The sequence below is a fragment of the Bos grunniens genome, chromosome 24, assembly GCF_055505025.1.
Source record: "Bos grunniens cultivar Pamir isolate PY7600 chromosome 24, Bosgru_T2T1.0, whole genome shotgun sequence".
Classification (NCBI taxonomy): domain Eukaryota; kingdom Metazoa; phylum Chordata; class Mammalia; order Artiodactyla; family Bovidae; genus Bos; species Bos grunniens.
The window spans coordinates 13,066,335-13,089,999 of NC_141188.1; positions in this window are offsets into that span (position 1 = coordinate 13,066,335).

Here is a 23,665-nt window from a genome sequence, read left to right on the forward strand (position 1 = left end):
ACGCATCTTTGAGACCAACTTCATATAATAGTCAAACCTGATTCTACTCTGTTATAGAATCAGGTTTATCTACCATATAAGCACAAAATAGGAACATTATTACTTGTTTGCTAAATAAACTATTAAATGTAGCAGAAGGTCATACAAGAACAAATTATTGCAGGGCTGTCGTATGACCATAAATTACATTGCTGGAATTAACAGTGGGCATATTCATTTAAAATACAGGCACACACATTTATTTCTCATGCAGACATATAGTTATTAAACTTTTAAAAGGTTATGATAAGAACAATCGATAAATAAAATTAAATGTCAAAATAAATATTTTCCATATGGTTAACATTCAGTCTAATAGTGATTTAGCAGATACTTAAAACCAGACCAGCATTGTACAGTGGAAATATAAGGCAAGCCACATATGCAAAGTGAAATGTTTTAGTATATATATGAAAGAATAAAATGAAATAAGTGACAGTGATCAAAATAATACATATTTTGTTTAATACCATATACCTAAAATGTTAGATTTAGCCTATAATCAATGTAATAAATAAATAAATTAAATAGATTAGAACTTTTGTTTCATTTTGAGAGCACCTCTCAATTCAAACTGGGTGCAATTCAAGTATTTATTAGTAATATGTTTCTTATGGCTATCACATGAACATCTAAAGACTAAAAAAAATGAAGGATGCAATGATGAAAAGTAAAATGCTTTAATTTCAGGTACTTGCAATCTCATGTAGTAAACTACATATGTGATTAGACCCATAAAATGTAGTATTTTAAAATAAAAATAAAAACATTTGTAAAAATAGAATGAAGTCAATTTCAATTAAAGGGATTAAAAAGGTTAAATTCTGAGCTCCCCAAATTAAAGTACAAAATTAAATTCTTTTCTACAGTAGAAATCTCATATGTTCTTTGAAGATGAGATGAGAATGGATCATATTTAATCAACAAATAGAGACAGTTTGGTGAAATGAGAAACCGGTGAAGTACATCATAACTAAGTCTTTTAATCTTAGTTTTTGAATGTATTAGCTGTGTGATTTGAGGTCAATTCTCAATTGCTTTCTCTGTATACCTAGAGGGATTAGAATTGTGTTGCTGTTCAATCACTAAGTCATGTCTGACTCTTTGCGACTCCAAAGACTGCAGCACAGCAGGCTTCCCGGACCTTCATTATCTGCGGGAGTTTGCTCAGATTCATGTTCACTTCATTGGTGATGCCTTCCAACCATCTCACCCTCTGTCACCCCCGTCTCCTCCTGCCTTCAGTCTTTCACAGTATCAGAGTCTTTTCCAATGAGTCAGCTCTTCCCATTAAGCTGCCAGAGTATTGGAGCTTCAGCTTCAGCATCAGTCCATCCAACGAATCATTCAGTTCAGTCACTCAGTCATGTCTGACTCTTTGCGACCCCATGGACTGCAGCACGCCAAGCCTCCCTGTCCATCACCAACTCCTGGAGTTTACTCAAACTCACATTCACTGAGTCGGTGATGCCATCCAACCATTTCATCCTCTGTTGTCCCCTTCTCCTCCTGCTTTCAATCTTTCCCAGCATCAGGGTCTTTTCAAATGAGTCAGTTCTTTGCATCAGGTGGCCAAAGTATTGGAGTTTCAGCTTCAGTGTCAGTTCTTCCAACGAATATTTAGGATTGATTTCCTTTAGGATTGATTAGTTTGATCTCCTTGAGGTCCAAAGGACTCTCAAGAGTCTTCCCCAACAACACAATTCAAAAGCATCAATTCTTTGGTGCTCAGCCTTTTTTATGGTCCAACTCTCCCATTAGTACATGACTGCTAGAAAAACCATAGCTTTGACTATATGGACCTTTGTTGGCAAAGTGATGTCTCTATTTTTTAATACACTGCCTAGGTTTGTTATCACTTTTGTGCCAAAAAACAAGCATCTTTTAATTTCACGGCTGCAGTCACTGTCTGCACTGATTTTGGAGCCCAAGAAAATAAAATCTGTCAGTGTTTCTACTTTTTCCTCTTATTTGCCATGAAGTGATGGGACTGAATGCCAGGATCTTAGAGCTAACACATACAACATTAGTGAATGACACTTAGAAAAATGTTCTATATAGTACTTGTCATATATTTTAGAGTATTAATTGTTAGTTTAATTATTATTATTTCAAACTATAAATGCATTTTAAATGTCACTTATAAAATGTTTGTTTCAGGCCTATATTCTAATTTATTGGTTCTCAACTGGGGCAGTTTTACCTCCCAGAGAACTATTAGAAATGTAAAGAGACATTGGTTGCTACAACTGGAGCGGGTGGGGCGCTCCTAGCATCTAATGCGTAGAGGACAGAGACAAGGTAAACGACTCATGATGTACACTCTTTTCCCCAACCTGAACACATAAAGAATTCAGTTCAGTTCAGTTCAGTCGCTCCGTCGTGTCTGACTCTTTGTGACCCCATGAATTGCAGCAACGCCAGGCCTCCCTGTCCATCACCAACTCCCGGAGTTCACCCAAACTCATGTCCATCGAGTCAGTGATGTGATCCAGCCATCTCATCCTCTGTTGTACCCTTCTCCTCCTGCCCTCAATTCCTCCCAGCATCAGGGTCTTTTCCAATGAGTCAACTCTTCACATGAGGTCACTGAAGTATTGGAGTTTCAGCTTTATGATCAGTCCTTCCAATGAACACCCAGGACTGATCTCCTTTAGGATGGACTGGTTGGATAGCAAACACCCTCTTCCAACTACACAAGAGAATACTCTACACATGGACATCACCAGATGGTCAACACCGAAATCAAACTTATTATATTCTTTGTAGCCAAAGATGGGGAAACTATGCTGCTGCTGCTGCTGCTAAGGTGCTTCAGTCATGTCTGACTCTGTGCGACCGCATAGATGGCAGCCCACCAGGCCTTCCATCCATGGGATTTTCCAGGCAAGAGTACTGGAGTAGGTTGCCATTGCCTTCTCCAGGAGAAGCTCTATACAGTCAGCAAAAACAAGACCAGGAGCTGACTCTGGCTCAGATCATGAACTCCTTATTGCCAAATTCAGACTTAAATTGAAGAAAGTGGGGAAAACAACTAGACCATTCAGGTATGACCTAAATCAAATCGTTATGACTTTACAGTGGAAGTGAGAAATAGATTTTAGGGACTATATCTGATAGACAGAGTGCCTGATGAACTATGGACGGAGGTTCGTGACATTGTACAGGAGACAGGGATCAAGACTATCCCCATGGAAAAGAAATGCAAAAAAGCAAAATGGATGTCTGAGGAGGACTTACAATTAGTTGTGAAAAGAAGAGAAATGAAAAGCAAAGGAGAAAAGGAAAGATATAAGCATCTGAATGTAGAGTTTCAAAGAATAGCAAGAAGAGATGAGAAAGCCTTCCTCAGCAATCAATGCAAAGAAATAGAGGAAAACAACAGAATGGGAAAGACTAGAGATCTCCTCAAGAAAATCAGAGATACCAAGGGAAAATTTCATGCAAAGATGGGCTCAATAAAGGACAGAAATGGTATGGACCTAACAGAAGCAGAAGATATTAAGAAGAGGTGGCAAGAATACACAGAAGAACTGTACAAAAAAGAGCTTCATGACCAAGAAAATCATGATGGTGTGATCACTCACCTAGAGCCAGACATCCTGGAATGTGAAGTCAAGTGGGCCTTAGAAAGCATCACTACGAACAAAGCTAGTGGAGGTGATGGAATCCCAATTGAGCTATTCCAAATCCTGAAAGATGATGCTGTGAAAGTGCTGCACTCAATATGCCAGCAAATTTGGAAAACTCAGCAGTGGCCACAGGACTGGAAAAGTTTTCATTTCAATCCCAAAGAAATGCAATGCCAAAGAAAGTTCAAACTACCACACAATTGCATTCATCTCACACGCTAGTAAAGTAATGCTCAAAATTCTCCAAGCCAGGCTTCAGCAATACATGAATCGTGAACTTCCAGATGTTCAAGCTGGTTTTAGAAAAGGCAGCGGAACCAGAAATCAAGTTGCCAACATCCACTGGATCATGGAAAAAGCAAGAGAGTTCCAGAAAAACATCTATTTCTGCTTTATTGACTATGCCAAAGCCTTTGATTGTGTGGATCACATAAAGAATTATTTATGCCCAAATGCCAAAAGGACTGAGATTGAGAAATTCTGCTATAACTGAAAAGCAAATATGAACTTTCAGAAGATAGCATATATCATACATAAACTTTAGCAAATTTTCAATTTTTTAAAATTAGGTTCTCTTATCAAGAACTGGACTTTTTCCCCCCCTGATCTTTCTAATGTTGGCTAGTCTTGGCTTGTTTTGGCCACATATGTGGTGGCAGTAACTGTCTGTTTCCCACACTCGATCCCAAGAAATTTTCATATTCCACTCACTCACTATATCCACCAAGGGAACCAGTCCAAGTAAACCTTCATGACCAATAGACATGATGTGTACCAGTCAAGGCCGACCCACAAGCTGGCTGAGCACCACACTGGCAGATCTGCCCTACTGACGCATCAACTTGTGAAAAAAATAAAAGCTTTTTGTTGTTCACCAAACGAAGTTTGTGAATGTTATTCAACAATGTCTAGCAGACACTCTGCCTATTCTTCCTTATATTTCTCAGCCAAGAGCTTTAAAGAAGTGTGTGTGCTGACCACTATCGAGAAGCAAAAAGTGGGAAGTTTCTAGAATACTTGGTACTTGAAAATTTTAATGAAGAGCAATTATTTTGAATATATTAGTACAGTGTTTTTTCACTTGTCATCTATATAGCAAATACATCTAGAAAATTTTTTGTCCCCTACCAAAACATAGACTTACATTTATTAATAGAAGAAACATATTGTAGAATTCTGAAAGAGATGGGAATACCAGACCACCTGACCTGCCTCTTGAGAAATCTGTATGCAGGTCAGGAAGCAACAGTTAGAACTGGACATGGAACAACAGACTGGTTCCAAATAGGAAAAGGAGTATGTCAAGGCTGTATACGGTCACCCTGCTTATTTAACTTATATGCAGAGTACATCATGAGAAATGCTGGGCTGGATGAAGTACAAACTGGAATCAAGACTGCTGGGAGAAATATCAATAACCTCAGATTCGCAGATGACACCACCTTTATGGCAGAATGTGAAGAAGAACTAAAGAGACTCGATAAAAGTGAAAGAGGAGAGTGAAAATCTTGGCTTACAGATTAATTTTCAGAAAACTAAGATCAGTGGCATCTGGTCCCATCACTCCATGGCAAATAGATGGGGAAACAGTGGAAACAGTGAGAGACTTTGTTTTTCGGGGCTCCAAAACCACTGCAGATGGTGACTGCAGCCATGAAATTAAAAGACACTTACTCCTTGGAAGGAAAGTTATGACCAAGCTAGACAGCATATTAAAAAGCAGAGACATTACTTTGCCAACAAAGTCCCGTCTAGTCAAGGCTACGGTTTTTCCAGTAGTCATTTATGAATATGAGAGTTGGACTATAAAGAAAGCTGAGCACTGAAGAATTGATGCTTTTGAATTGTGGTGCAAGGAGATCCAACCAGTCCTTCCTAAAGGAAATCAGTCTGAATTTTCATTTGAAGGACTGATGCTGAAGCTGAAACTCCAATACTTTGGCCACCTGATGAGAACTGACTCACTTGAAAAGATCCTGATGCTGGGAAAGATTGACGGTGGGAGAAGGGATGACAGAGGATGAAATGGTTGGATGGCATCACAGACTCAATGGACATGAGTTTGAGTAAACTCCGGGAGTTGGTGATGGACAGTGAGGCCTGGCGTGCTGCCGTCCGTGGGGTCACAAAGAGTCAGACATGACTGAGCAATTGAACTGACCTGAATATTTATTAATAGAAGAAACATGTTTTAGAATTACTGAGAATGCCAAAAACACAAATAGTATTTAATCAGAAAATGTTTTAGAAAACATAGTTCCAAAGTGATTATGTAGATAGAGCATATATATTTATTTTATTAAATTAGTTTATATAACTTTTATCTGAATATAAAACTGCACTTTCTATATGCTTACCTTTCCAAAGTCTCCTTTTTTCCCAAACTAAAATCTGAAGAAAAATAAAATATTAAGATATAGTGAATAATACAGGGTGCTTTAATTCTGTTTCTCTTTTTCTATGATAATAAATAAGAAAGAAAATTTAATAGAAAATCTAAAATGTATCATTTATAAATTAAGAACAAGAATTGCTGAAAATTGTCTTATTTCATAAGCATTAGGGAAAGACTAGTCATAATAATATATATTCTTTAGGACCAAAAAAAAAAAGAAAGATCAGTTAATTTTAAAGATTCACTCAACAATTAGGAGAAAAATCTGGATCGCCGTCCAAGCTTTTCCCGTATGTATGTGACCTTGGGCTGTTTCCACTTTTTAGATCACCTCTTAAATCATTTTTAATTGCAAATGTTACTATTCTCCAAGGGCTCAATATAAAAATTCTAACAATTCTATGTTCACATCCATTCATTCTGAGTAGCTTATTCACTATTCTCTAATCATGTAATTGACTTTCATATGCTCTTAAATAGACATGAAATAATGGTTTACTACAGCAATTGGTCACACACATTTGCTCTGTCTGGAGTCGTAATCTGCAGAAACTCCTTTTTCCCATTGTCTATTTGTTAAAGTGCCAGCCTGCTTTTAAAGGTGAAGAAATAGTAAAATATTCTATTGGAAAAATAAACACATGACATCAGACATCAAAATTTCTCTTTAAGCATGAAATTATTTTAAATAAAGTGACGTTAAAGTGGATTAGTTGAACTTAAATTTTTGACCATTCATGTTTATGCCATGTGAATCATCATTTCTTTGCTAGTAAGAGAAGCTAAAGGATACACAATTTTTTTTATTGGAGTCCTAAAATCCTTATTTTTCCTCCATCTTTTCTTCCTTCTTTTACTACTTAATTAGGTTAAGAAAAACTCTCAAGTGAGACTAAAAATTTGATCCTGCACTATCATAAGGGGAATGTTTCCTGTATTAAATTTTCTTATCATGCACTGCATATTAAAAAGAACAATTATTTGCTATAATGTTAAGCTGATACCCATCTAAATATAAATTTTTATGACAGTCAAGAATCGTGAAACTTTTATATAGGTAAGAGAAATCATAGGAATTACTGCTGTGGGAAATAACAATGGTTGAAGACTGTAATTATTGTTAATTCTTTCAGATGTATTTACACATGATAAATCCTCTTGGAGATTTCCTGCTGATATTTGCCTTCTATGTCCCAAACTATAAATAAAGAAAACAAAAGGAAGCAGAAAAAATGATTTTTGAGACATATAAATGTTACAGAAAAGCTATGTTTTAGCTTAAGTGATACATTATATTACCCATCTCTGGTAGGTTAAAAGGCATACTTTCCTCCCCATATAATGTAAGATCATTGGATACTGCGTGTATTAAAGATACTTTCCTTTTCTTTACTACTTGTGTAATAGACAAGGTTTGCTGTTGTTGTTCGGAGAAGGCAATGGCATCCCACTCCAGTACTCTTGCCTGGAAAATCCCATGGACAGAGGAGCCTGGTAGGCTGCAGTCCATGGGGTGGCTAAGAGTCAAACACGACTGAGCGACTTCACTTTCAATTTTCACTTTCACGCATTGGAGAAGGAAATGGCAACCCACTCCAGTGTTCTTGCCTGGAGAATCCCAGGGACAGAGGAGCCTGGTAGGCTGCAGTCCATGGGGTCTCTAAGAGTCGGACACGACTGAGCGACCTCACTTTCAATTTTCACTTTCACGCATTGGAGAAGGAAATGGCAACCCACTCCAGTGTTCTTGCCTGGAGAATCCCAGGGACGGGGGAGCCTGGTGGGCTTCCGTCTATGGGGTCACACATAATTGGACACGACTGAAGCGACTTAGCAGCAGCAGCAGCAGTTCATTGCAAGGAAATGTTTACTCGAGAAAATGTTTACCAGAATAATATCACTTGTTAGTAAGAAGACTGAATGCTATTTTTGCTTTTATTTTCAAAAAGAAATATGGTTGATCCTTGAACACCGGAAGTTTGAACTGCATGGAACTATTTGCACATGGATTTCTTTTTTCTTTTAAAAAAATAAATACTCCTTTACAGCTTCTTAAGTTGCTTGAATTTACAGATGCAGGAGCTTTGGATACAAAGGAATCATGAATACAGAGGAACAGCTTACACAGAGGGCCCATAGTTATAGCTGGGTTTTTGACAGCCGAGAGGGCTGGTGGCCTTCCCTGGAAGCTCAGATGGTAAAGAATTGGCCTGCAATGTGGGAAACCTGGGTTTGATCCCTGGGTTGGGAAAATCCCCAGGAGGAGGGCATGGCAACCCATTCCAGTATTCTTGCCTGGAGAACCCCACGGACAGAGGATCCTGGTGGGCTACTGTCCATGTGTCACAAAGAGTCAGACACAACTGAGCAACTAAGCATAGCACAGAGGCTTGGTACCCATAACCTTGATGATGTTCAAGCATCAGTTTTATTGGAGTTGAATGACCTTTGGCATAGTAACTTCTTGACAAATTTATCTCCAAACTTCAATGTATTTACACAATATATTATTTTAAATTTTTATATAAATTTTTAGCATAGTAAATCAGAATATCTAAATACTAAAACACATAGAATTGAAATAGAAATGGAAATTTGTTTTAGTTTGGTCACCCTTTACCACCAAGAAGGCAATATCTAATTCTGCCATATGGAAAACAGCATTATTTTCAAGAATTCTGGAGGAAATTCAGCCCAAGATTTAGGAAACCTTGGTACCCCACTCCATTACTCTTTCGTGGAAAATCCCATGGGCGGAGGAGCCTGGTAGGCTGCAGTCCATGGGGTCGCTAAGAGTCGGACATGACTGAGTGACTTCACTTTCAATTTTACTTTCATGCATTGGAGAAGGAAATGGCAACCCACTCCAGTGTTCTTGCATGGAGAAGCCCAGGGATGGGGGAGCCTGGTGGGCTGCCGTCTATGGGCTCGCACAGAGTCGGACACGATGGAAATGACTTAGCAGCAGCAGCAGCTGTCAAGACATGTGTCATTATATCTCATCCTGACATAATGATAAATACCTATTGTTATTTTTAATTCTCACTGATGAATTAGAGAGGCTGCGACTTTTTTATATTAGTACCACATATATTTGAAGCCATATGAAAGTAGTCTGGGCTTCCCAGGTGGCACAGTGGTAAAGAATCTGCCTGCTAATGCAGGAGATGCAAGAGATGCAGGTTTGATCCCTGAGTCTGAAAGACCCACTGGAGGAGGAAATGGCATCCCATTCCAGTATTCTTGCCTGAAAAATTTCATGGACAGAGAAACTTGGCAGGCTACAGTCAAGGGTTGCAAAATTCAGACACAACTGAGTATACACACACATGAAATCTGTCTATAGATTTATTTTCTCAAGACAATTGTTGTTTCTATATACCCAGTCATTAGGGTCTACTGAAGCTCTGATTATAAATGCAGATGACCAGGTCACATACCATAAGAAATGAATCTCAATTTTCAGAAGAGGGGTTTAGATGTCTGAATTTTCAAAAAGCACCCCATGCCTATCTGATTACTAACATGTTTGTAAACGTTTGCTAATAAATATTTTTGGTCAATGAATTTATCTCTAATAATAGGGTAGGAAAATATCTTTGCTTGAAAATATTGAGCAGAATCAAATTGTAAAAAAAAAAAAAATCTAGGTGAATTAAAGTCAAATGCCTAAAAGAAAATAATTGCCAAGAATTGTTTTTATCATGAAATAGTCTCAAGAACCTTAGAAAGCTATATTTAAGGACTGAGACATTTTTATTTTTATTTTGGTTAATATTTTCATTATAGTACAATGCATGTTTATTAAATTTTCTTCAGAATTTTTATTTAAAAAGGACAAAGAGAAGTAAGAAGAGTCACCTATACTTAAACTTTCAGTTAAGATAATTGTTTACATTTTGATGTCTAGTTTCTACTTGTCAATGCATGTATATTTTTTATAAAAATTGTAGCTCAGCTGGTAAGGAATCCGCCTGCAATGTGGGAGACCTGGGTTCAATCCCTGGGTTGGGAAGATCCCCTGGAGAAGGGAAAAGCTACCCACTCCACTATTCTGGCCTGGAGAATTCCATGAACTATATAATCCATGGGGTCACAAAGAGTCAGACACGACTGAGCAACTTTCACTTTAACTCTAATATGTATAACTGTAAATTCATTTTTAACTAAAATATGTTGAAATTTTTCTTCATATTTTCATATCATCAAATGATTTCTTCAACTTCAAATGTATTACATGTATGCTTTTGCTTATTTAGATATTTACATTTCAGTTAACAATTATGAAATTATTCCATATTTTATTGCTTAATTTGTTTTGTTCTTAGAGATAATGTTTGGTGAATATCTTTATTGCTGACTCTTTAATGTATCCATGATCACTTCTGTGCTATATTTCCTTTGAAATCTTCAATTTGCCTACCCAAAATCTCATCCTAACTTATTTTCAGTAGTCTTTTATTAAAGCACCCATTTTCCTATATGCCAATACTTAGCATTAAGATTTGTTCATGCATTTTTCTCTATATATATTTTACATGTTGGAATATCAGGCAGATGCTGGAATATATAAATAAATCTGAAATGTTTATCATTTTATGTGCTTCAGATCAGACTAAAAAGCAGGGGGATTATCTATTTCTTTAAGATTTAAAAGGCATTCTAGCATTAAATTATGAAAGACTGATACACAAAAGAGCATAATATATCAGAATATTGTTATTTTCTGATTTATACTAAGTGAACTTTAGTCATTTAGATATTCATGGAAATTATTTCTTTTTTAGGCTTAAAATTTATTAGTAAAACTTCAACAACATAACAGCTTCTCAACTTTTCTCCATTTTAATCTGAACATATCACTTTCCAAATTGTTTAAATGTGAAGTTTCTTTATTTCCATTTTTATTGAATTATACTTAGCAGTGTTTTTCTCATTATATCAACCTTAAAAATAGTGCTTGTATTTGCTTATCTATTCTTTTGGATTTGTGATTGGCCTTGTACTTAAAATTATGAAATCTGTGTTTTGCTTTTATTTGATTTAAATGTAGCAAGACATACACATACATTATTTGTCTAATAGATTATTTCTGTGGTAGCCAGACCTCACACATATGCAAATATCAGCTGCTGCTGCTGCTGCTAAGTCGCATCAGTCGTGTCCAACTCTGTGCGACCCCAGAGACGGCAGCCCACCAGGCTCCCCTGTCCCTGGGATTCTCCAGGCATGAACACTGGAGTGGGTTGCCATTTCCTTCTCCAATGCACGAAAGTGAAAAGTGAAAGTGAAGTCGCTCAGTCGTGTCCGACTTCTAGCGACCCCATGGACTGCAGCCCACCAGGCTCCTCCTTCCATGGGATTTTCCAGGCAAGAGTACTGGACTCTTGCAAATAGCTTTCAGTATCAAAGGCATATTCAAATGGGCAATCACAAGTTGTGGTTGTTTTAGTAAAGTAGTCTCCTTTTCCTAGCATCTTGTTCTAATTTCATGGATTCTGACTGATTACTTGAAAAATGTCAGTTCTCATCATTTGTTGACACTGGAGTCCTTTCTATGTCAGTTCCGCATGGTACCTGGTAGGAAGGAGGGTTCTCTTCATCAAAGACCTCAATCTCCTTTCTGTTTTTTTGCCATCTATTTCCTGAGATGCCATCTGTTTCCATTCTCTTGATTTATTTGGAAACATGATTTGGGATGATATGAAACCTAGGAAGAAGTTATGCCTTACTGACTGCATCAAAAAGCAACTGCTAGGTGGTTCTGGTCAGCCAGTTCAGTCGCTCGTTTGAGTCTGACTCTTTGTGACCCCAAGGACTGCAGCATGTCAGGTCTCCCTGTCCAATTCCTGGACTTGACTCAAACTCATGTCCATTGCGTCGGTGATGCCATCCAGCCGTCTCATCCTCTGTCATTCCCTTCTCCTCCTGCGTTCAATCTTTCCCAGCCTCAGGGTCTTTTCAAATGAGTCAGTTCTTTGCAGCAGGTGGCCAAAGTATTGGAGTTTCAGCTTCAGCATCAGTCCATCCAATGAACACCCAGGACTGATCTCCTTTAGGATGGACTGGTTGGATCTCCTTGCAGTCCAAGTGACTCTTAAGAGTCTTCTCCAACACCACAGTTCAAAAGCATTAATTCTTTGGTGCTCAGCTTTCCTATTGAGGTCCTAACATGGGAGATTCCTTCTCAACTAGCACTGCAAGAGAATCAAACTCTAAGGTAGCCACTGATTATAGGGAGGGCTTCCTTGGTGGCTCAGATGGTAAAGAAATCTGACTGCAATGCAGGAGACCCAGGTTCGATCCCTGGGTCGGGAAGATCTCCTGGAGAAAGAAATGACAACCACTCCGATATTCTTGCCTAGAGAATCCCATGGACCAAGGAGCCTCTCAGGCTACAGTCCTCGGAGTTGCAAAGAGTCGGACACACGACTGAGTGACTAAAACTTTCACTTTTCACATGATCTCCCCTGTGAGTGTAGATTGGGATTAGCTCTGTACTGTTGATGGCACAACTGAGGAAGCAGTCACCCCCATGGCTTGCTGCATTCAGTGGCTCAGACAAGAAACCTTATTTAAAAATGTCTGGTTGCAAGACAACAGACACTTTCTTCTCTTTGTGCAGTTACAGTAGGGAAATCATGGTTTGGGAGGAACAACAGCCCAGTTCCATTATTCTAGAAATTCAGAATCATAAGTCAGAGTCTGGGAGGAGTACAAAGGTTTAGTTCACCTTTCTAATATAAATTCATTTTCATAAAGTAGAATCTGCTGAGCCCATGAAAGTTATTCCTAGATAAGTTTACTTCAATTGAACTATTTTTGTTTTAAATTATCATTGTCTCTTCTTTCCAGATCCTTATTTTTAGCTCAATTAGTTTCTTTTTCTGTGGGGCTGTGATTTCCTACTTTGTTACCTTTTACATATTTTATAAGGAAAAGCTTTATCCAAAATTACTATACAGTTGGCAATTTTTTACTGTAACATTTTGCAAGTCTTTGAAAGCATGAGAATCCAGTAGTCTTTAATATTTTTCATTAATCCATATTTCCCTCAAATAAGTGAGAGGTTTTTTTTTTTATTGTTTTAGATATTTGATTATTTTGCTGTTTCAACTTAATTGACAAAGAAAAACTACCACCAGCCAATCTGGTGGTAGCCTAAGCCTTATCATAACCAACAGGGTATTATTTTTGAAGAACTGTTAGTATATTATCCAATTTTTTTTTACAGTTTTTAATAAAGGCAGCTTTTAACCTCTCCATCTTTTCCTGACATATTTCTATAAGCCACAGCTTTCCAGCTTGTCACTGAACTCTTTTTCCTTCATATCAAGCTTCATTCCATTTGTTTCTGACCACTTGATCTTATGAAGTCATTTTCAATCTATTTGGAGACATGTTGAGGACACTATTCTTATATTTGATGCCAAGATATCAATTTTTGATTGAAGCTCCTAATCACAACAAGTCAGGACACATTAGATACTATAATTTTCTTGGCTCAGAATCAAGTATGTTTTGCATAACAGCTCTATTCTTGTTACAAATATGTTCAAACACTTTCTACTTAACTTTTCTTAATTTAGCCTAATCAAGTCCATACTTTGGTATCTTTTGTAATCTATCAAAATGGAAAAAGTTTACAATGCATTCAGAAGTCACATGGGCAGTTCTGGAACAAAAGAGGATCCCAGAAAAAGTGCGAAGAATTATCTATACAAATAAATGGAGGAATCAGCATGCTGGTTTAAGAACCAGAGTTCCATTCGCACCAAGGGTCTCCTTCTAGAGTTGGTATCAGATCAGATCAGATCAGATCAGTCGCTCAGTCGTGTCTGACTCCTTGCAACCCCATGAATTGCAGCATGCCAGGCCTCCCTGTCCATCATCAACTCCCGGAGTTCACCCAGACTCATGTCCATCGAGTCAGTGATGCCATCCAGCCATCTCATCCTCTGTTGTCCCCTTCTCCTCTTGCCCCCAATCCTTCCTAGCATCAGAGTCTTTTCTAATGAGTCAACTCTTCTCATGAGGTGGCCAAAGTACTGGAGTTTCAGCTTCAGCATCATTCCTTCCAAAGAAATTCCAGGGCTGATCTCCTTCAGAATAGACTGGTTGGATCTCCTTGCAGTCCAAGGGACTCTCAAGAGTCTTCTCCAACACCATAGTTCAAAAGCATTAATTCTTCGGCACTCAGCCTTCTTCACAGTCCAACTCTCACATCCATACATGACCACAAGAAAAACCATAGCCTTGACTAGATGAACCTTTGTTGGCAAAGTGATGTCTCTGCTTTTGAATATGCCATCTAGGTTGGTCATAAGTTTCCTTCCAAGGAGTAAGCGTCTTTTAATTTCATGGCTGCAGTCACCATCTGATTCGTGAAATAAGAGTATGTAACATCCAGCCACTGAACTAGACATCCAGTGATATAACTTTTATGCGATGATACCCAAGTGGTGTTTTTGTCCCATCAAAAAGAAAAAAAAAAATATATATATATATATACACACACACATATATACAAGGTAAATTGTGTGCTAATTAGCAGGTATTTCCTTTGCCAAAAATGTTCTGTAAGAGACATGACAAAGGAGTTATTATTTATGACACAGAGACACACACACACATGCAAGTGTACACAAACAGATACAAAGAGCAATTTCACCTTCTACATTTTTAGCATTACCCCTGTTTCTTTAGTGACTATTAGCTTATTTACATGCATTTCCTTCATGAGAAGGACTGTTAATGAACTGAAGAAAACTTCTGCTTTTAATGGTTTTTACCCATGATTAGACATAGCATTATAAAAATGACATTTAAAATTAATTTCTGTCAACATATTTTTGAAAAAGATATTATTTTAAAGGTTATTTCAGTTAAAATGAATTCCTGTCTATTCATTTATTTTGAAAACATCAAACATAGGAGAACATAGAGAAAGTTCAGACGGTAAGTTATTCAATATCATTTTGCTAAAGCAATCAAAAATTTTGCCAGGCACAATTTGTTGTCAGCTGACTTTTAATTAATTTTACCTTTTCTTATTTATTGGGTTGGATATTTTTAATACAAAATTAAACATTTTTGAAAATTAAACAATAGAAATAATGCCCTAGAAATAAATATATTGCTTTAAAAACATCAGTTTTCAGAACCCTTAAATGATTAGCTACCCAAATAACATAGGCAATATAGTCATTTAAATAGTTAAAATTTTGATTCTTGAAATAGAAGATGCTAACATCTACGTAGACTAACGATTTAACAGCAGAAGTAAGGTAGTACAGGTATAAAAACAACAATGGCCTTTTTGATCTTTAGTCTCATTACACATTGCTTATGAATCAGGAAATGATAAACTAAGTCTGTATTAAGGGTATGCTTAGAGATCTAAGAAAAATCAAACACACATTTAGAATTGCCATTTGTACATTTCCAACACCAGTCTTCACAGTTAAATCTGAATCTGCAACCTGAAATTTTCGGAGTAGTTGAAAAATTAGAAAGAACGTGAGATTTGCTAATAGCTTTCTTTCAGTTTACTTAAAATACATAAGAATTGAATAATTAGAATGTATCTAAGACAGAATTTGGCAAAACTAATACAATATTGTAAAGTTTAAAAATAAAATAAAATTAAAAAAAAATAAGACAGAATGGGTAATATTAGTCTTGAAATAAAAATATAAATGTTTGCTTGGAATTTTATAGCTTTTGGACACACATATATATTAAATGTATTATATATTATAATACTTAATGTACTATAATATGCAACCATAATCTCATGTATCTTTGGGTTTGTAATTATGTCTGGAGAGAGAGAGAGAGATTGTTAAGAAGAAAAATAATAAAAGCTGGGTCAACTGGAAATAATTCAAACACTGATTATTTTTCAGCAGTTGTGAACAATTTTAAACTCTTGATTGCATTTGATTGCCCTGACATTTTCTCAGACTAAGATGTCTGTCCATCAACTTACGCAATATAAATTAAAATTCTTAATTGGGAGTTAATCCAAAAACTTAGTGCTTTCCTGTTTGCTTTTTTCCTGCAACTTGTAGGGATATCTTAGTTGTAACTGGGGGCCAGGCTCCTCTCTGATGCATGGAAATTAGGATGGTTACGCATAACAAAATATTTCTCAGGGTCTCATATGGATTTCAATCAGCCTCAACCATTCATGGACATGACAAACTTACTCTGTTTTGCTGAGCCTAGATCTTAACTCTGTCCTACAGATAAACACCAAGTTCTATGCTGTTTGATAGTGCTTTACCACTCATTGGCTACTCCAGAAATACAGTATGGCATTGTTCAGTATTTGCAGAAGCTACATCACCGTTGTAGCTGATGTCACTGCCAACATTTGCATCCTAGTTAGGACAAACCTGTGTTTATCCTTCTGTAGTTATTTCTACATCGTGATGCTATAAAAAAAGCCTTTGGCATTTTTTGGTTTTATAGTCTTGTCAAGTGTGAGAATTTACTTGGTAAAAGATATTATTTTATTGTAATTTTTTTTCTCCCTCTCTTACAGCTAAATCTTGATAGTTATTTCTTTTAATATTATGGTGTAACTTTATTGTTAGTTTCCTATGGATTTTTTTTCACTGTTGGTATATTATAAAACTGTTGTCAATGGTACATTGGGTCTCTTAGGTTAAGGTCCATAGCTATAATTATATGAGTGGAAAAAATATTAGCTTGCTTTAAAAAATAATGAGCTTCTTAATAATAAGTTTACAATATAGTTGTTATTCTATTGATTTAAAGTAATGGTTTCCAACTTTTCTTTTTAATAAATATAAAGCCATAAAACCATTTAAGAACATTTTGGAAATAATTAGTACTTTGTGATAAATTTAATCTCATTGCTTTAAAGAAGAAAATGGTAAAATATCCCTCAGAAATAAGATTTTAGAGAAAAAACATTGACTTTAATAGCTCAAATTTTTTTCTTCATTGAAATAAAATAATTAGATACATTTCATATATTAATAGTTTTGTCACAAATGTTTATTCTGATTTGCTTTTGTTGGATAGAGTTGCGGGAGGAAAAAATAAGAGATTATTACAATTGCCTCATAATGTAAATCTATCAACTTATAAGCATTTCTTAGATAACCAATTTAATAGGGTAAAAGTTGACTATATATAGAACAATCATGATTCAAGATAGAAGATTTATATTATTATTGTTTTTATATTATATTATGTTATTGAAATATGATCTTCAATTAATACAATAAAGCTATGATTTAAATAATCTGGAAATAACTTTTCTAAACAACTCTTTTCTTTAAGACTTGCTTTTATCTTGTAAATCCTGTGTGATGAAGTGAAATTCAAATGCAAATTATTTAATCTTGGATTCTTTTCTTGGGGATGGGAAGGGTTGATTTAGAAATTTTATTATTTTTGTTTACAAATATTAATCATCAGAGATAGTGGGAAAAAGAACCACAATATCCTATAAATCTTAAAAATTTTAAGTGTTATTTAGTTAGTGTTAGTCACTCAGTCATGTCCAAATCTTTGTGACCCCATGGACTGCATCCCACCAGGCTCTTCTGTCTATGAAATTTTCCAGACAAGGAAAGTGGAGTGAGTGGGTAGCCATTCCTTTCTCCAGGGGATCTTCCTGACCCAGGGATCAAACCCAGGTCTCCTACATTACCAGCAGATTCTATATCATCTGATAAATTTTAAAGTGCTATTTACTAAGATATTATTATTTATAAGATGTCTGATAATAAAATATTAATAATGTGTAAAAGCTGTTTTGTAGAAACTATATAATTTTACAGATAGAAAACTTTGTTTAGATCTTAAATTGTAATTGAATTTCATCATACTTCTCATATATTCAATACAATAATACATTCAATATGTATTATTTAAAATTTAAAATCACATGATATAAAAGTGAAACATAAAATTTCTTAAAGATGTTATTATTCTGTTGTATTGATAGAGAAAATGTATAAGTTTGGAAATACAATAATTTGTTATTTGAAAATAATCTTTGGGAAAGATATTTGTTGTTGTTTAGGTACAAAGTTGGATCAGATTCTTTTTTTAAAAATTAATTAATATATTTTAATTGGAGGCTAATTACTTTACAATATTGTGGTGGTGTTTACCATACATTGACATGAATCAGCCATGGGTGTACATGTGTTCTCCATCCTGAACCCTCCTCCCACCTTCCTCCCCATCCCATCACTCAGGATCATCCCAGTGCACCGGCCCTGAGCGCCCTGTCTCATGCATTGAACTGAACTGGCGATCTATTTCACATATGATAATATACATGTTTCAATGCTATTCTCTCAAATTGTCCCACCATCGCCTTCGCCCACAGAGTCCAAAAGTGTGTTCTGTACATCTGTGTCTCTTTTGCTGTCTCACATATAAGGTCATCATTACCATCTTTCTAAATTCCATATATATGCCTTAATATACTGTATTGATGTTTTTCTTTCTTTCTGACTTACTTCACTCTGTATAATAGGCTCCAGTTTCATCCACCTCATTAGAACTGATTCAAATGTATTCTTTTTAATGGCTGAATAATACTCCATTGTGTTTATGTACCACAGCTTTCTTATCCATTCATCTTCTGATGGACATCTAGGTTGCTTCCATGTCCTGGCTATTATAAACAGTGCTGCGATGAACACTGGGGTACACGTGTCTCTTTCAGTTCTGGTTTCCTCGGTGTGTATGCCCAGCAGTGGGATTGCTGGGTTGTATGGCAGTTCTATTTCCAGTTTTTTAAGGAATCTCCACACTGTTCTCCATAGTGGCTGTACTAGTTTGCATTCCCACCAACAGTGTAAGAGGGTTCCCTTTTTTCCACACCCTTTCCAGCATTTATTGCTTGGAGGCTTTTGGATCGCAGCCATTCTGATTGGTGTGAGATAGTACCTCATAGTGGTTTTGATTTGCATTTCTCTGATAATGAGTGATGTTGAATATCTTTTCACGTGTTTGTTAGCCATCTGTATGTCTTCTTTGGAGAAATGTCTGTTTAGTTCTCTGGCCCATTTTTTGATTGGGTCATTTATTTTTCTGGAATTGAGCTGCATGAGCTGCTTGTATATTTTTGATATTAATTCTTTGTCAGTTGCTTTGTTTGCTATTATTTTCTCCAATTCTGAAGGCTGTCTTTTCACCTTGCTGATAGTTTCCTTCATTGTGCAAAAGATTTTAAGTTTAATTAGATCCCATTTGTTTATTTTTGCTTTTATTTTCATTACTTTGGGAGGTGGGTCATAGATGATACTGCTGTGATGTATGTCGGAGAGTGTTTTGCCTATGTTTTCCTCTAGGAGTTTTATAGTTTCTGGTTTTACATTTAGATCTTTAATCCATTTTGAGTTTATTTTTGTGTATGGTGTTAGAAAGTGTTCTAGCTTCATTCTTTTACAAGTGGTTTTTGTCCTAGTCTTTGTGACCCCATGGACCATAGCCCACAAGGCTCCCCTGGCCGTGGGATATCCCAGGCAAGAATACTTGAATGCATTGCATTTCCTTCTCCAGGGGATCTTCCCTACCTAGGGATTGAACCCACATCTGCATTGGCAGTAGAGTTTACTGCTGAGCCACATATATGACATACAGTGCATTAAATAAATATAAATGTTATTGATATGAAGAAATTAATTGCAATAAAATTCAAAATACCTTTCTTTAACTTTTAAAATTATTGTTAATATGCTTATGATTAGCTCAGTTTCTCTTTGTTTGAATAAATATTTTTTAAAGTGTATTGTTTAAAATCATACATATGTGCTGATTCTTAATCATAATGTTAAAAATAAAAATATCATATAAGAAATGAATTGCCAGTGCAGGTTTGATGCAGGATACAGGAAGCTTGGGGCTGGTACACTGGGATGACCCAGAGGGATGGTATGGGGAGGGAGGTGGGAGGGGGGTTCAGGATGGGGAACACGTGTACATCTGTGGAGGATTCATGTTGATGTATGGCAAAACCAATACAATATTGTAAAGTAAAAATAATAATAATAATAAAACAAAGAAAAAACATAAAAAATAAATAGCTTGTAATTGAAAAAAAAAGAAAAAAAGAAGCATGAAGAATTTATACCTGTTTTTCAAATGTACTTATGCTATATAAATGGAAACCTTGGAGTTGTAAAATTAATTTCTTCCTATTTTCTATCTCTAGTTGAAAGTGGAGAAATAAATAATTATTGGCTTTCTGGCATTATAAATAGCATACAATCATCTTTTCTTTTGTTTCCTAGTGAAATTTCCCAAGATTTTAATCAAGATTCTCATCAGGAGATCTACTTTGAAGTCTTTTCTATGTTTTGTTTCTATCAGCTCATTCCACTGAGTTCAACTTTCAAGACAACAAAATGAAAAATATCAATTGTCTCTTAGTACAATATAAATATAGGGCTTCCTTGCTGGCTCAGTGGTAAAGAAGCTGCCTGACAATGCAGGAGACGTGGATTCTATCCTTGGGTCAGGAAGATCTCGTGAAGTAGGACATGGCAACCCACGCCTGTATTCTTGCTTGGTAAGTTCATGGGCAGAGGAGCCTGGTGGGCTACAGTCCATGGAGTTGTAAAATTTTCAGATACGACTTAGTGACTAAACAACAACAACATATACACATGTATGTGTGTGTGTTTGTGTATATATATATATATATATATATGCTGCTAAGTTGCTTCAGTTGTGTCCAACTCTGTGCGACCCCTTAGACAGCAGCCCAGTAGGCTCCTCTGTCCCTGGGATTCTCCAGGCAAGAACACTGGAGTGGGTTGCCATTTCCTTCTCCAATGCATGAAAGTGAAAAGTGAAAGTGAAGTCGCTCAGTCGTGCCCAACTCTTAGCAACCCCATGGACTGCAGCCTACCAGGCTCCTCCGTCCATGGGATTTTCCAGGCAAGAGTACTGGAGTGGGGTGCCATTGCTTTCTCCATATATATATATATATATATATATATATATAAATGGTTTTGCAGTGATTAGGAAAAAATTAAATTTACCACTAAAAGCCTAGTCAGTTAGACCAATAATTTACCCACTCCAATATGCTAATTATTACTTAATTATCATGCATACAAATTTTGCAAATTAAACAAAAGGTTATTGAGGAGAAATATACTATCAAAACTATTAAATTTGAGAATTGCAATTGTCTTTAAATATTCTTTTAGCCGAAGACCTAATAATTAGTATCAGTATTTCAACCACAAAGATATTTTAGAAAATAGAGCCTTCTCACTTAATCTAATTCTGTTAGTTTTATAAATAGCACCCCATTTTTGCACTCATTTTATAATTTTTTTTATCCTATGATACTTTTTCATCCTTCAGTAAAGAGAACATAAAATTCATATTATATCAAAATCTCAGAAATAACATTACAAATTGATAATTTTGTTTAAAAACTTTATATTGAGAAATCACCAGGTGTTCTGTAATTCAGACTGTGACATGTTTGAGAGTAAATCTGATATTACCTTGTTTCAACACCGAGAGTTTTCTTTGTTCCTGTCTTTCAAACTGCAACTTCTCTGCCCATGGCAGCTACACAAATCACAGAAGTTGAAACTACAAAGTTAAGATAAAACCTTGACAGTGCCCCATTGAGAAAGCACATTATCGGACCCCTAATGATGCTAATATAAGCTGCCAAGAGCTGTCACTCCAGAAGCTATGGCAGGCCCAAAGCAGAGAGTGGGGAATAATGACACATTCTGAAAGCTAACAAAGGAAAACAAATGCATTATGTATATGGATATAAGAAAATGAACAGTGGCATCTTCAAAGAAAGATGCCTTTAAACTTCAGTCTCAAGCAGGCTTGTCTGTGACACTTTGAAGCTAATGTGGACAAGCCCCATGTCCTCAGCAGTTCCAGCCTACCTTAGCATGACCGTTCAATAAAACTTGAAATGATCACAGCATGCATTCCGTCAAAACATTTCATCAAACTCAAATGTGAAGTGACAGGTCCTGGGGGAATGGGACTTGGTTTCCCTTCAGAATAGGATTTCTAACATTTCTCAACCATCCCCTTGATCAGTGCAATTCTATATGGAATTTGAAGGAATTGACAAAAGCAATGGTGGCTTTTATGTAGCAAATGCTCTCATTTTCTCCTCTGCTATTGCCATGTTGACTGTGAGCATGAATTGTTCTTGGGAGGTTTTCATTTGCTGCATTATCTTTTAAACACCTGGAAGAAAAAAAAAATCAGTAATACACAAAACAAGTGCTCCATAAATGATGATTTTTTACCTCTCTGTGGACGTGGGATTCCTGACCAAGATATTATGGGTAGAACCAGAACTTTTGCTTCAACTTCTGTTACACATGAGTAAAACGGGCAGAGAGGTTAATTGATTTACTCAGGGTCATAAAGGAGCAACCCTGAACACTAGTGTTTCGACCTCATGAGACTAAATCTTTGAACTGTTGGCCAGTGAGCTGAGTGAGTCTGAAATGGAAAATAATGTACTGTCTGTTGGTATTAGGACAAAAGGTCAGTACAGCATGATTATTCAGGCATCCATGCTTTTATTTACATCTGCGATCACTATATGAGAATCACGGACGTGGTCCTGTCTTATTATGAATTTGCATTGCTAAGTACACTTTATTTTCAGAAAAAAAAAAGCCAGACTTGAGTTATCAGAAATCAATACCCTAGGTTCCCTGATGGATAAAAGCTTAAGTTATAAAAGTGGACATTTTTGTACATCGATCTGTTAGTATGACTAAACTTGACTAGAAGAAATCACCTGTGAGTATAAAAGAATGATTTATTTTGACACAGTCTTTAACTTCTCTCTTGAAGCTTGTGGCTCTGGTGAAAAAAGACATCCATGCTTTTCCAGAATTTCACAGAGCCCAACACGTGTCATTAGAAAGTAAAAAATTCCATCAGCTTGCCGAGAGTTAGATTCAAACAAGCAGTTTTTAAATTAATGGAAATCCTCCAGGCTGCCTATTCCTCTGGAGGATTTGAGAGGAAAGCAGGAGATGACAGTTGGGCATTTCTCAGTCTTACCTTCCTATTTACCATTCCATCTTTGTGACCTTCGGAATACCAATTATAGGATTCATTTCAGTGATTTTTTCATTGACTGGAACAGAAGAATGGCAACCTGATAAATAAGAAAAATAGGGAAATTTTTTAGATGTTAGCACCTTAATTGAGATTCTTAACTTACAAACCAAACCAAAAAAAAGGTTGCAGGTCATTATACCAATACACCGAAGATAGTACAATTTTATTCAAAAATGTATAGTTCATAAATCTATTATAATTTTTGTATAAGTTCCTATGGCAACTTCAGTTAATCTTATCAGATCAACAACTTTAAAAATAGAAGCAGAAGCAGCACTTGGAGTTATCCAGATATGATTATTTTCTAATGATGTTTTCCTGTAGTTCATTTACAAACAACATCAAGTTTTAGACTGCAGAAGTGAATGATAGTTTTACAATAATAGGTCTTGATATCATATTTTAGTCAATAATAGTTTAAGGAGCTGTTATATAAAATTTTACAAATTTATCAAGCTGTGACAGTGAA